The sequence below is a fragment of the Hyperolius riggenbachi genome, chromosome 10 (genome assembly GCF_040937935.1).
Source record: "Hyperolius riggenbachi isolate aHypRig1 chromosome 10, aHypRig1.pri, whole genome shotgun sequence".
NCBI classification, from domain to species: domain Eukaryota; kingdom Metazoa; phylum Chordata; class Amphibia; order Anura; family Hyperoliidae; genus Hyperolius; species Hyperolius riggenbachi.
The window spans coordinates 156005399-156021751 of NC_090655.1; positions in this window are offsets into that span (position 1 = coordinate 156005399).

The following is a 16353-nucleotide window of genomic DNA, read 5'->3' on the forward strand; positions in this document are numbered from 1 at the left end:
TGTGGCTTTTTCTGGGGCATAGCTGAATGCAGGGGCATGGCACCTCCAGGACCAATGGCACTCCAGGTGATGGCCTGGATAGCCTTTGTCCAAAAATGGCCCTGCTGTAATCTCCAATTTTACATTCATAGTTTATTTTAAAAAAATAAAAAAATTGAGACCTTCCTCCCCAAACCTTTTTCCAATCAACCATTTATGGTAGCAGGAAAAAAGGGCGCCGACTGAGGGTGGACGAAAAGGGCACCACCATAGACTCTAATGCAATTATTGTTAATACGGTGAAAAAAAGCAGAAAAAAACTGCGCCCGATAAATATCATTAACAACATTAGAACATTACAATTTTTGAAGTATGTTATTGTTTTAGAAGCTTGCAACGTTATATTTTTTGTTATATTATTTTGTTTGTAAGTACAGATGTTGCGTTATCAAAAATATTATCTTTTCTATGTGTAAAAGGGTGTTTCTGCTGAGGGAGTGGTTAGGTTTAATAGGCACCACCAGGGTAGTGGTTAGGGTTAGACACCACCTGGGCGGGCGTTAGTTTTAGGCAACACCAGAGGTGGTGGTTAGGGTTAGGCACCACCAACGGGGTGGTTGGGGATAGGCACCAACGGCAAGGGGGGTGGTTAGGGTTAGGCACCACTGGGGGGGTGGGTTAGGGTTAAGCACCACCAGGGGAGTGGTTAGTTTTAGGCACCACCATGGGACAGTTCTGTGTTAGAGTAGGGTTGGGTTAAGCTGTTGTAATGCGGGGGGGGGGGGGTATACTTTGTGACCACCCAGCACAACAAGGCTAAGAGCCGGACAATGGAAGAGGCTACACAGGCTGCCCAGAGCAACTGCAGCTCTGGGCTTCCGAGTATACGCAATGGCAGCGCAGTGCGATGTTGTGCTACCTTTGCGATAGCAAACATTCAGACAGATATAAGACATACTGGAGTGAGGTAGCCAATAGCAACTGCAGCAAAGGCTACCTCGCAAAGACAGGACTGGAAAGGTTCACTACTCCTTCGCAGGAGATTGCGCAACCCACAAGACTAGACAGAATGAATGCTTGCTAAACTAGTCACTGCCACAGTGACAGCAAGCATCCACAGACAGGACAGACTGGAATGAATCAGCCAATCGTGACTGCAGCGATGGCTTACTTTGCAAGAACAGGACTGGAAGGATTCGCTGCTCCTCTGCAGGAGATTGGCGCAACCCACAAAGTAGAGTACAAGAGCACAGATAAATCACACAATAGTATCACAAAGAATTTACAATTACAGCTATCAATGTGATACAATAATCCGCGAACGCAATATGGAAAATAACAAACGCGCTAGTATGCGTATATAGGCAATGAACCAATATATGACGCAAGCCTAGCAAAATAACAGACGCTGACTAGAATATGTATATATTGGCGCTAAACCAATATATAACATAAATCAGGAAGACTAGCTAGATCTGGAGCAATACAGCAACTAAGCTAGGCAATACAATACTACAACTCTATACTAGGAGTACGTATACATATATATATATATATATATTCCCCGTGGGAAATATATAACGTAACTCAACAAGAAACTAAACTAGAAAGTAACAATACAAGGAACTATATTTTACAGTGTTCAGAGACCCAGTAACAGCCTAGACCAGGCTTTCTCAACCAGGGTTCCCTGAAACCCCAGGGTTCCTTGAGTACTCTGCAGGGGTTCCTTGGCATTTTCCCCCTTCATGGGGGAAATATAATAAAGCACACTGTAATAGGTGGTACTGTAACAGGAAGCACTAAATTGGGGGCTCAGGAGACAGTATAATGAGTGGCAGTGTAATAGGGGGTAGTGAAATAAACAGTCACACATACTTTTAAAGTCCACGCCTCCTGCAAAATAAAGGCAGGGGTTCCTCGAGATCAAAAAATTGTTTGCAGGGGTTCCTTGAGATCCAAAAGTTATTTGCAGGGTTCCTCCAGGGTAGAAAGGTTGAGAAAGGCTGGCCTAGACTGACTGAAACTATGATGGGCGGAGCACGCTTGCAGGAAGCAAACCTTTATACTGAAGTCATCCAATGAGAGCAGAGATGCAAATCTCCACACAGGTGAATGGTAATCAGTCACAAGCAGGCTGGCTTGATTACCATTCCCTAGCTGACAGACTATCACAAGCAATGCATGCAGAACTATGCTAGAAAATGCATGTAAAGGAATCAGAACTGCTTGTCTGCAGTACCTCTGCAGAAGCGATCATGACAGCTGTATTGTTGAATTATGTAATGATTTTTAATGTTAATATCTTTTCATTATTATCTCCCGTCTGTTTCAAAACTGTATTTATCGTTAACAAAGTTTGACAACGTTGTTTATCATGTTTAACCACTTGAGGACTGCAGGGCTAAACCCCCCTAGTGACCAGGCAATTTTTAGCTAAATTGGCCACTGCAGCTTTAAGGCCAAGCTGCAGGGCCGCCCAACTCAGCACACAAGTGATCCCCCCCCCTTTTTCTCCCCACCAACAGAGCTCTCTGTTGGTGGGGTCTGATCGCTCCCCCATGTTTATTTTTTTTTAAATAAATATTATTGTTATTTTTCTTCAAAACCCCTGTTTCTTTAAGTTTATTCCCTTCCTCCCTCCCTCCCCACAGCCAGCCAATTACTATGAGAGCCGATCGCTCTCTTGTTCCCCATGGGGACAGCGGTGTCACACGGCTGTCCCCAGTGCAGCGCTGCTGCTCAGAGGCGTAGCTAGGGTTTTCAGCGCCCGGGGACAAAGACTATTAATGCGCCCCCTAAGGTGAAGGGTCGTGACCAAATGTGGGCGTGGTTATGGGTGCTCCACATTTGACCACGCCCCTTCAAATGTACATGGAGGTTAGCAGGCTCACGCTCACCCACCCTCCCTCAGTATGTACCTTCCAGCATGTTCCAAGACAAATTCAGCAATCATGAGCCCCCCCCCCCCCCATCAAGACAAATTCCGCAATCATGAGCAAACATGAGGCCCCCAACATGACCAACTCAGCAATCATGAGGCCCCCAACAAGACAAATTTAGCAATCCTGAGGCCCCCAACAAGACAAATTCAGCAATCATGAGGCCCCTAACAAGACAAATTCAGCGATCTTGAGGCCCCCAACAAATCATGAGGCCCCCAACAAGACAAATTCAGTAACCATGAGGCCCCCAACAAGACAAATTCAGCAGTCATGAGGCACATAAATAGACAGCATTTCACATAAATAGGCAGAATGCCCCCTTAATATGGTAGACACCTCTCACCTGGCAGCAGTTCCCCAAAATACACTCAATCTGACAGCAGTGCTTCCCCAAAAATAGGTAGCCCCAGAATAGGTGGCCAGCAGTATAGATGTCCCCAGAACAGGTAGCCAGGGGTATATGTGCCCAGTATATGTAGGCAGGGGTATGTGTCTCCAGTATATGTAGCCAGAGGTATATGTGCCCAGTATATATAGTCAGGGGTATATGTGCCCAGTATATATAGCCAGGGGTATATGTGCCCAGTATATGTAGCCAGGGGTATAATATGTGCCCAGTATATATAGTCAGGGGTATATGTGCCCAGTATATGTAGCCAGGGGTATATATGCCCAGTATATGTAGCCAGGGGTATATGTGCCCAGTATATGTAGCCAGGTGTATATATGCCCAGTATATGTAGCCAGCGGTATATGTACCCAGTATATGTAGTTAGGGGTATATGTGCCCAGTATATGTAGGCAGGGGTATATGTGCCCAGAGTAGGTAGCCAGGGGTATATGTGCCCAGAGTAGGTAGCCCCCCTCCCCCCCCAGTGATTTCCCAGCAGCCCAATACCCCCCACCCCGTGGTGAACACCACCCCTGCAGTGAACCCCACCCCCAAGACCCCCGAAACTCATAATGCAGCAGCGTTTCACCGGAAGATTAGAAAATAAACTTATTGCGACATGGGTTCACCAGGAAATAGTTGTAATGCAGCAGAGCATTTCACCATAAAATATACTTATTGCGGCATGCACTCACACACACACCACTCACAGTACACACACCACACACACTATACACACACACACACACACACACACACACTATACACACACGCACACACACTATACACACACGCACACACACAATACACACGCACACAGTACACACACACACTATACACGCACACACACACTGCACACAACACACACACTATACACAGTACACACACTATACATACGCACACACACTATACACAGCACACAGTAGACATACACTACACACACACACATACACTATGCTGCTACCAGGGGAGGACAGGGACCTTTTGGCTGGGGGGGGGGGGGGCACGGACTAGATGCCCGTTATCACACATTCACCCCATGTCGTATATGCCAGTAATCACGTGGAGTGCCAATGCGGAAATACAGCAAGGACACTCTGTGAACAGTGTGACAGGTAAAGTACAGGCATCAGGGGGGCACAATACATTTTGAGGGACATCGGCCGGGGTCTCCGTCTTGTCTATAATTTGTGGTAATCGCACGCCATGATTATCGCACCTGACAACTACATTGGCCCAAGATTTCCCAACATCTCAGATTGATACATTTAACCAATTTCCACCCCAATTTTTTTATCCGATCCGCTAACATCAAAAAGGTTGGTCAATCGGCTGTGAAGTCAACAGAAGTATGGCCACTGTAATTCCCTCAAGGCCAATCCCCCTATGCCCCCCCCACACACACACACACACACCTACCTATGTCCTCCCCTTCACCACCATCTCTACTACTAATCCCTGTTTTCACTACCTTATAGTGTGTCTGAGCCCTTATGCAGAGAAATAATGTGGAGAGAAAAGCTGAAAGAGAGGGAAGAAGATATTTGCCTCACCAGGATTGCACTTTTATTTAGCTTTCCTGTATGACAAGAAGACACAAACACCCAGCACTAGGGAAAGAGGGTAACAAAGGTGAATGAAGGAGGTTGGTGCACACCAAGGGCCTGATTCACAAAGCGGTGCAAACACTTTGCACGCCTGTGAAAAGCCCTTTATCACGCCTAAACTTAGTTTAGGTGTGATCTGAAGGAATTTGCGTGAACTCCCGCGCGCAAGGTTTTGCGCACGTAGCGTGGTGCGCTACGCGCACAGCGCACCGTGCTTTGCGCGAAGTGCCCATTAAGCCCTATGGGACTTTGCGCATGCGCGCACGTGCGCAAAACTTTGCGCGCGGGAGCTTCGCGCGAGTTACAGCACAAAGCGGTGATAACTTTGCTAGTGCAAAGGTTATCACGCCTAAAGTCTTTTAGGCGTGATAACTGAGTTATCACCGCTTTGTGAATCAGGCCCCAAGAGTGCTTCTGAGCGCTTTTCAAATTTACAGCGATTTGAAAAGCGCTGGGCTAATTTTACCCTATGAGGGTGTTCCCACAGCAGCGTTGTGATTTTTAAAAATCGCAAACATGCTGCAGGTAGCATTTATTGGAGCGATTCTTTCAAAAATCGCTTCACAAAGTCGCATTCGCAAATTGCTAGCAATTGCTATTGCGATTACATTACATTTAAGATATCTATTGCTCTGTATTGCTTCAGAGTTAAGATTCTTAAACCGAAAACGTACTGGATTCTGTATTTCAGCTAAAAAGGGTATTTCAGCAATTAGCCTTCTGTCAAGAACTTAATTAAAAGGGCATCTGGTTCATCCCCTTCACTTATGCAGAACCCAGCAAAGCAGAAAATAAATCTGTGTTCTTGCTAAATGACTACAGCGTTTTACCCACATAGGATTAAAATACCTGGTAATACAGTCATTGAAGATTTCAGCCTAAATATGTTTCTATTAACCCTTTCACTGAAGTCAGAGCAGATAAATGTTCATATTATAAATAGTGCAGCACTAACAGCTGTGCCAGTTATGAAAATACTGCATCATAATTATTTCTGCCACTGTGATTCAATTATTAAGCATTTATATAGCGCAGACATCTTTTGCGTACATAGTCATATATAAGACATCTTTATAGCGTACATAGTCATGCCATTACCTGTCCTACCTTGGAGCTTACAACCACTACCACAGCCATAGTTCAACAGCCCTACTGTAGTCTTCTTCAGCCACATTTTGCGGTGAATTCATTAACATAGTAGAATATTTTTGTGACGAGGAAGATTCTAAGTGGTCTAAATGAAAGTGAACATGCAACCTCCATTCAGGTAAGGCTGGAATTTATATGTGTTCTACTGCTGGGCAGCTTTTATTGTAGCAGCCCTCCTCCAATTCTATGTGTATCATCCCATTCCACGGGCTACATTATACAGCAGCTCCTTGCAATCTTGTACAGCTACTTTAGGCAGCAGCTCCCCTCTTTCATGTGTTGCTCCCCACTTGTAGCTAGGGATCAGTGAGCAAGACTACAGAGTTTGTTATTGTGGCTAATTGGTCCTTTCTTACTTAAATAACATTTACAAGAGAGCAGTCCAATGATTTGCCATGAGGTCAGTGTCTTGCCAAAGGAGCAAAGGCATTAACCAACGGGACAAATTTCAGCGAGTGGCACTGAATGGGCGTCTGCTTCAGCGAATCATGTGAACCCTGCAAGCCCCAGCAGCAAATGAGGAGAGGTCTTACCACAGGCAGAAATATAAAGGGGTGAAGGTAGGGGTTAATCACTCCATTTTGTGATCTGTGCGTAGGAGGTAGAGACAGACAGACAGAGATATATTTTATTGCATCAGTGTGAAATAGCAGTGTGGTTAAAGAGAGTCTGAAGTCTTGCAAAAATCCTGTTTTTATTTGACATTTATCTACAGCAATATGAGCATTGCTAAAATGCTGCATTCCTGCAGCAGAGCAATGTAATTAAAAGTCCCCAAATACCAGGGCAAAATTCCACGACTTTCCAATCATGGATTTTGCTGCCCGGGGAGGCAGAGCTTAGCGCTGTAGCTCTGCCTCCATTAGCGTCAATCCCCGCTGATCGCCATCTATCCCCGCCCCTCTCAGTGAAAGAAGACAGAGAGGGGCGGGGAGAGGTGTTGACCAGCGGGGATTGTCGTGAGTAGAGGCAGAGCTATAGCACAAAGCTCTGCCTCTACCAGGAAGCGATCCCTGAATTTTGCCCCAGGGATTTGGGGGGTTTAATTACATTGTTCTGCTGCGGGAATGCAGTGTTTTAGCTATGCTCATATTGCTAAAGATAAATATCAAATAAAAAGAGGATTTTTAGAAGGTTTCAGTCTCTCTTTAAAGCAGATCCGAGATAAACTTTTACTCATTGCATTATTGTTTTCCTTTCATATAGTTTATAGGGCATTCCTCAAGCCAAATACATTTTTTAGTTTTGTTCTAATACTCTAATTCCCATAAACTAAACAAGCCTCGCCCACAGCTTTTAACAGTGCCTTGGCACTGTAGCAAGGGCTTATGGGAGCTCAGTCTGGGCAGGAGGAGGAGGGGGTTACTAGCCATTGATTTCAGAGGCAGAGGGGAGGAGGGAGGAGGAGAGGTGAGTGAATTTACACACAGGCAAGCTGATAGAATCTCCAGCCCTCAACCTGTGACAATGTGACAAACAGAACATGGCTGTCCTTATTGTATCACAGGAATAAATAATCATAAACTTTTGAAGCTGTTTGCAGCTAGATATGCTATGTAAACTATCTAAACTTTAGATAAGATATATAGACAAGTTACTTGTTATAGTCAGTTTTTCAACTCGGATCCACTTTAAGTCAGATTTTGCACGATAGCTCCGTTTTATACGGTCTATACTGTGCAGAACTGTTAAGTATACGAGTTTGTGTGTCTATAAGTGGTAATCAAAGCTGGGACAAGGTCTTCCAGCACCCAAGGCTGAGACACCAAAGTGAGCCCCTCCATCCCTCTCACCCCAGCCGTCACACACTGATTGCTGTTAGACTAAGAGGCGCACCAGGGCCCCAAACACCTTAATCTCTAGTTATCTGGCTTGCAGGCACTGCCATGTATCCCCTTTTCTTATTTCTCTCTGCTTAAAGCACAATAGGGAAATGGTAGCTGAGTGAGTTGTGTGTCCCCTTCTACATTGCGCTGAGGCTGGAGCCTCTCTCGCCTCTGCATCGTCCCGCCCCTGGTGGCAATTTAGATGTGATTACTATTTCACTACCGCTAGTTAGACAGACAGGCTTTTGGGCTATTTTAAAACTGTAAGTGAGAAGAACACTGTCAGCTAATAGACTAAGATTTTTTCCCATAAACTACAACTGTGTGGACAGGCTGGGATTTGCAGTCCTCCTCCACACAACGTGCAGCTTGTGTGTGTCTTGCTCTTTACTGTTGTTGCTGCACCTAGTGAGAGAACATCTTTCAGTGTTAGGACAGCTGCAGTTTTTCTACAGTGCTCATTCAGTATATTAGATCAAAGACTGTGTGTATTCCACTAGCTAGGTACTGTGCTTGCTAGTCCTGCTATAGTGTTGCACTGTCCCTTGTACTACCAACATACAGAACTGTCAATCCTGGTGTTGAGTATAAGCTGCTTTAGTACTTAATATAAACAAACAGTACACATAATAGTGTGCCCATTGCCTACTCCAATGAAATGTATCTCCATTTCATTCCATTATGACATTTCAATTCAAGGTGATTAATTGCGATGTTTGGATGCTAATTGGATGTTTTATGCTTAGAGCTCCCAGTAGCATCTGATGAGTAGGGAGAGAGAGCACGCCTCTTCCATCCATAAAACACGCCTCTTCCATCCGCCTGGCCGCACTATCCTGTTACCGCCGCTCAGATCTCGCTGCTGAGGACTGTAGTGAAGCAGAGCCGGCAAGGCCAGACGGGTGAGAGAGGCGTGTTTTATGGGCGCAGCACATACTATTATTCCATACTGCTCTGATAGACAGGGAGAGCTGACCAATCCGCTTTAAGACAGCTGACCAATCCGCTCAGCGGATCGTTCAGAAACAGCCTTATCAGTCTGCAGACAGACTGTACATGCGCTCTACTGTCGGGAGAACGACCGCCCAGCGGGAGGGTCTGATAGACCCGTCGTTCTCTGTAGTAGTGTGTGTGTATGCACCTTTAGTGACATCAATGTTTAATGTGCTTTGTAAAGTGCTTTAAAATAATGCTAGTGCTATTTAATTGCACCATGATGATAATTATAATTCACATTTTCTTTTCTTTTTCAGTGAACACAGGAGAATTTTCAATGACTCAAATTAAAGATTAACAGATAGAGCTGCAATACATTGGGAGTTTTGCATTATACTTTTAAATACATTGTGTTTATAATTGTAATTGTTGAGGTTATTGATACTGGAATGCAAAAGCAATTTTTCAAAGTGGAATAAAAGTGCAGCAAAACTAGTGTTGGGCGAACACCTAGATGTTCGGGTTCGCGAACGTTCGCCGAACATCGCCGCGATGTTCGGGTGTTCGCGCCGAACTCCGAACATAATGGAAGTCAATGGGGACCAGAACTTTCGTGCTTTGTAAAGCTTCCTTACATGCTACATACCCCAAATTAGCAGGGTATGTGCACCTTGGGAGTGGGTACAAGAGGAAAAAAAATATTTGAAAAAGAGCTTATAGTTTTTGAGAAAATTGATTGTAAAGTTTCAAAGGAAAAACTGTCTTTTAAATGTGGAAAATGTCATGTTTCTTTGCACAGGTAACATGCTTTTTTTCGCCATGCAGTCATAAATGTAATACAGAGAAGAGGTTCCACGAAAAGGGACCGGTAACGCTAACCCAGCACCAGCAGCAGCAGACGTGATGGAACAGGAGGAGGCGCAGGAGGAGAAGGCCACGCTTTGTGAGACACAACAACCCAGGTCTTGCATGAGGACAAGAAGTGTGCGGATAGCATGCTTTGTACCGCCATGCAGTCATAAATGTAATAAAGATAAGTGGTTCAATAAACAGGGACCACGCGGCAACGCTAACCCAGCAGCAGCAGACGTGATGGAACAGGAGGAGGCGCAGGAGGAGAAGGCCACGCTTTGTGAGACACAACAACCCAGGCCTTGCATGAGGACAAGAAGCGTGCGGATAGCATGCTTTGTACCGCCATGCAGTCATAAATGTAATAAAGATAAGTGGTTCAATAAACAGGGACCACGCGGCAACGCTAACCCAGCAGCAGCAGACGTGATGGAACAGGAGGAGGCGCAGGAGGAGAAGGCCACGCTTTGTGAGACACAACAACCCAGGCCTTGCATGAGGACAAAAAGCGTGCGGATATAGCAGCAATGCTTTTTGCCGCCATGTAGTCATAAATGTAATACAGATGAGAGGTTCAATAAACAGGGACCGGAAACGCGACACCATCCCAGATGTTCATTGGTCATGTTACTTGGTTGGGGTCCTGGAGTGTTGCATAGTCATTTCCAATCCAGGATTGATTCATTTTAATTTGAGTCAGACGGTCTGCATTTTCTGTGGAGAGGCGGATACGCCGATCTGTGACGATGCCTCCGGCAGCACTGAAACAGCGTTCCGACATAACGCTGGCTGCCGGGCAAGCCAGCACCTCTATTGCGTACATTGCCAGTTCGTGCCAGGTGTCTAGCTTCGATACCCAATAGTTGAAGGGTGCAGATGGATTGTCCGACACAGCTACGTCATCTGACATGTAGTCCTTGACCATCTTCTCCAGGCGATCGGTGTTGGAGGTGGATCTGCACGCTTGCTGTTCAGTGGGCTGCTGCTGCATGGGTGTCAGAAAATTTTCCCACTCCAAGGACACTGCCGATACCATTCCCTTTTGGGCACTAGTTGCGGCTTGCGTTGTTTGCTGCCCTCCTGGTCGTCCTGGGTTTGCGGAAGTCAGTCTGTCGGCGTACAACTGGCTAGAGGAGGGGGAGGATGTCAATCTCCTCTCTAAAGTCTCCACAAGGGCCTGCTGGTATTCTTCCATTTTGACCTGTCTGACTCTTTCTTCAAGCAGTTTTGGAACATTGTGTTTGTACCGTGGATCCAGAAGGGTATAAACCCAGTAATTGGTGTTGTCCAAAATGCGCACAATGCGTGGGTCGCGTTCAATGCAGTCTAGCATGAATTGAGCCATGTGTGCCAGAGTCCTACCAGAATCCTCATCATCCTCTTGTGAGCATTGTGATAGTTGTTGTGATGCATCATAGTCATCACCTTCCTCCTGGTCTGCTTCTGCTGACCATTCGCGCTGAATTGTGGAAGTCCAACGTGCACCGCTCTGGCCCTCGTCAGTGGTGGCATGAAATTCCTGCTCCAACTCCAGCTGTTCCTCCTCCTCTTCTTCGTCATAGCTGCTGGGGCCAGCGTTCCCTGAGGCGGATGGCCTGATGTTGGTACCATCACGCTGATCGTTTTCTCCTTCAGATTCCCCCAGTTGCATCATGACAGCTGTTTCCTTGATTTTCAACATTGACCTCTTCAGTAAACACAGCAGTGGTATGGTAATGCTGACTGAAGAGTTGTCACTGCTCACAAGCAACGTGGATTGCTCAAAATTTTGGAGGACTTGGCAGAGGTCCAACATGTTGGCCCAATCGGATCCACAGAAGCTTGGCAGTTGTCCGGATGCGCCTCGGTACTGCGCCGTCATGTACTGGACCACTGCACTCTTCTGCTCACAAAAGCGGGCTAGCATGTGCAGCGTAGAATTCCAGCGCGTAGGGACATCACACAGCAAGCGATGGTGGGGGAGATTGAAGCGCTCCTGCATCTTGGCGAGTGCCCCCGAAGCAGTACTGGAATTTCTACAATGTTTGGCCACTCGACGCACCTTCAACAGAAGATCGGCCATGCCTGAGTATGTCCTCAGGAACCGCTGAACTACTAGGTTCATCACGTGCGCCAGGCAAGGGATGTGTGTCAGCTTAGCCAACCTTAAAGCGTGAATGAGAATACTCCCATTATCACACACAACCATGCCCGGTTTCAGGTCCAGCGGTGCCAGCCACAAGTCCGTCTGTTCCTTTATTCCCTTCCAAATTTCCTCCCCTGTGTGCTGCTTATCCCCAAGGCAGATCAGCTTCAGCAACGCTTGCTGACGCATGCCAACAGCTGTGCTGCACTGCTTCCACGATCCTACTGCTGCTGGGTTAGCGTTTCCGGATGAGGTACAGCTTTGAGATGCGTTGGAGGAGAAGGAGTCAGAGAGGTAGGTGCTGCTGTTGTTATCCAGTGGGAGGGACGGCGGTGCAGCTGTTTGCGGCGTGGGCAACACCCGTGCCGTAGCAGGTGAGGAATCGCTGCCAGGCTCCACAAGGTTCACCCAGTGCGCGGTAAGGGAGATGTATCGACCCTGGCCGAACGCACTCGTCCAGGTGTCAGTGGTGAGGTGAACCTTGCAGGCAACGGCATTCTTCAAGCTTCGGGTTATTTTGCTGACCACGTGCTCATGCAACTCAGGCACTGCAGAGCGCGCAAAGTGGTAGCGGCTGGGAACCACGTAACGTGGGATGGCCACTGACATCATGCCCTTGAAGCTGTTTGTCTCCACCACTCGATATGGCAGCATTTCGCAGGCCAGAAGCTTGGCTATGCTGGCTGTTACTGCCACGGCCCGGGGGTCATTTGCTGGCAATTTCCTCTTGCGCTCAAACATCTCCGACACAGACAACTGAACCGTAGCGCTGCACACGGAAGGGCTGTTGGTTGTTGTGTTTGATGAAGACTGGGAGACCTCAAGAGCACTACTCCGGAAAGTGACAGTGTCAGCATCGTCTGATGTTTGTGAATGTTGTGAACCACGCAATGGCTGGGCTACCGCTGCTGCTGAGGCGGGTCTGGTGGTGAGTCTGGTGAACCCAAGGGAGGCAGTGTTGCTGGTACCCTGTCCTGCCGAGTTTGCCCACAGAGTGGGATGTTTGGATAGCATGTGGCGGCTCATGCTGGTGGTGGAGAGGTTGTTAATACTTTTCCCCCTGCTCAGGCGGGTCTTGCACACCTTGCAAATCGCCATGGTAACATCCTCAGTGCAGTCTTCAAAGAAAGCCCAGACTTTGGAGCACCTGCCTTGCTGGCGATTTCTGTTTGCTCCTCTTTTGCCTCTCACTTGAACTTCCACGCTTGTGGTGCCTGAAATTGCGCGCCGCCTACCTTGTGGCACAAGGCGAACTCGTGCAGCAGTGGGTTCTTTAACAGACTCATCTGTGCTGCTGCTGCTACGATGGCGATGTTCTCGTTCACAAACAAAATCTGGGTCTCTGTCCACATTGTCCATACCCTCCTCTTCCATCTCCTCAAACTCGTCATATGTCATTGTGGGGGGCCGCCGCCGTGGAGTAGAGCTCCCCAGAACAACCTCTGCGCAGCTCACTCCAACGTCGTCTTCCAGATCTTGTCGGCCGACCTCCTGCAATTGCAACCCCTCCTGCCCAACTTGCTCTGGGATTTGGGTTTCCGAGTCCTCCTCGGACTCGCCTTGTATTTCAGTGCGCGGTGCATTTCCCACAGTTAATGGTTGTGAATCCGGGCACAACATTTCTAGCTGTTCCTCCATTGACCTTTGAAAGGTGGAAGTTTGTTGGGCTGGGAATAGCTCCTGCGAATACCCCATTGTGTCCTGAGGTAATTCATCGGACTGGTTATCTGGCAGTTGTGTGCGTGGTGTCGCTGCCGGTTGTGTCAGCTTTGTGCCCACTGGCTCCTTGTAACTGGCTGAGGACTCGGACCTCGTGCGTGATGTGCTGCTTAACCCACTGCTGGACGCTTGAAAGGTCATCCAAGTAATTATCTGGTCCTGTTCTTTTGGATTTGTGAGGGTTGTTGTCCTGGACAACATGGGCGGTATTGAGTGGGTTTTCTTGGGTGCTCCCCTGTGGCCTGTACGTGAACCGTCAGGGGAAACACCTCTTCCCTTGCCCCTCCCTCTTTCACCGGATTTCTTCCTCATTTCACTTATCCTTACAGTACACTCTGACTGGCAGCAGTACAGTGGCAGTACAGAAATGCTATACAGTACCACTATTCCCAGCAGCGACACAGAGCACAATGCTATACAGTGGCGGGTGAGCGGTGTACCACTATTCCCAGCAGCGACACAGAGCACAATGCTATACAGTGGCGGGTGAGCGGTGTACCACTATTCCCAGCAGCGACACAGAGCACAATGCTATACAGTGGCGGGTGAGCGGTGTACTACTATTCCCAGCAGACACAGAGTGGCAGTAAACAGAATGCTATATAGTGTGGCTGAGCGAGGTACACAGAGTGGCAGTAAACAGAATGCTATATAGTGTGGCTGAGCGAGCGGTGTACTACTATTCCCAACAGACACAGAACAGTAAACAGAATGCTATATAGTGTGGCTGAGCGGTGTACCACTATTCCCAGCAGCGACACACAGCACAATGCTATACAGTGGTGGGTGAGCGGTGTACCACTATTCCCAGCAGCGACACAGAGCACAATGCTATACAGTGGCGGGTGAGCGGTGTACCACTATTCCCAGCAGCGACACAGAGCACAATGCTATACAGTGGCGGGTGAGCGGTGTACTACTATTCCCAGCAGACACAGAGTGGCAGTAAACAGAATGCTATATAGTGTGGCTGAGCAAGCGGTGTACTACTATTCCCAGCAGACACAGAACAGTAAACAGAATGCTATATAGTGTGGCTGAGCGAGGTACACAGAGTGGCAGTAAACAGAATGCTATATAGTGTGGCTGAGTGAGCGGTGTACTACTATTCCCAGCAGACACAGAACAGTAAACAGAATGCTATATAGTGTGGCTGAGCGAGGTACACAGAGTGGCAGTAAACAGAATGCTATATAGTGTGGCTGAGCGAGCGGTGTACTACTATTCCCAGCAGACACAGAACAGTAAACAGAATGCTATATAGTGTGGCTGAGCGAGTGGTGTACTACTATTCCCAGCAGACACAGAACAGTAAACAGAATGCTATATAGTGTGGCTGAGCGAGGTACACAGAGTGGCAGTAAACAGAATGCTATATAGTGTGGCTGAGCGAGCGGTGTACTACTATTCCCAGCAGACACAGAACAGTAAACAGAATGCTATATAGTGTGGCTGAGCGAGGTACACAGAGTGGCAGTAAACAGAATGCTGAGCGAGCGGTGTACTACTATTCCCAGCAGCGACACAATGACTGGGGGGACCCTGGCTAGCGTGGCTGGAGCACGAACTACCCTGCCTGCCTACCCAAAGCTAAACCCACAGACAAATGGCGGAAATATGACGTGGTTCGGGTATTTATTTACCCGAACCACGTGACAGTTCGGCCAATCAGAGCACGTTCGGGTCCGAACCACGTGACCCGTTCGGCCAATCACAGCGCTAGCCGAACGTTCGGGGAACGTTCGGCCATGCGCTCTTAGTTCGGCCATGTGGCCGAACGGTTTGGCCGAACACCATCAGGTGTTCGGCCGAACTCGAACATGGGTGATGTTCTGCAGAACCCGAACAGTGGCGAACACTGTTCGCCCAACACTAAGCAAAACTAGTGTTTCAAATGAAAGGCAATACAATTCGAGCATGCCCAGTTTTCTTGCAATTTTGTTTTTGTGAAAATATTGCAAATATTGAACTTTATAGGGGTTAAAGACGGCCACACAGGAGACAGGGAGCAACCCCCCTGGGGGCCAGAAGTCCAGATGCTTCTCAAAAGTATTTTCCATGCTAAAGTAGCAACAAATAAAGAGAAAACTCCAGTATGACCTTCACAACATGATCACCTTTAGTTTATAAGGAATTGTAATTCCATTTTGAATAATGTTTTTTTTTTCTTTTCTTATAATATGTTAATGAAAGCTAAACTTCTACAGATAATGTCATGTGCCATGGAGGGAATTTAAACTATTAGAAGCTTCTTTCACATGCCTTCTGTATTCAGCAATAATAAGCTTCTTCTATCAGTCATGGCATATCCATTCATTTTGTGTTGAATACATTAATATATTTGTGCATACTGTAAAAAGTAAAGATACAGTTGCTATGCTGCATGCCTACAAAAATTCTTTACTTCATATGTACTTTTTTCACAACTGTACTGTTTCCAGGTGGTATGAAAGGGTTATGATCAAAGTATAAGACATACAGTCATAAGTGTGCTTTTTAGGAAAATAAAAATATGTATAGTACAGTGGCTCTTTAGTGATGGAGATAATCAATGAGAAGTTAATTTTCAAAGTTGATGCTTGGAATGGGAAATTGAAAAGCAGTTGCTGCCAATTTAGCTGGTACAGTTTCAAGCTGAACATAATTTGCAGCACTTACTTAAAAATTGGCAACTCATTGGCCATCTCTATTTTCATGGCAGCTATACTTACATTTTATCATGGCTGAAACCTCTGGATTTGAAATACTTCCTGTTAGCCATCTTTACGTTGCAATATTTCACAACCCAGGAAATATCACAAGCAGGGATGAGTTTCACCTTCTC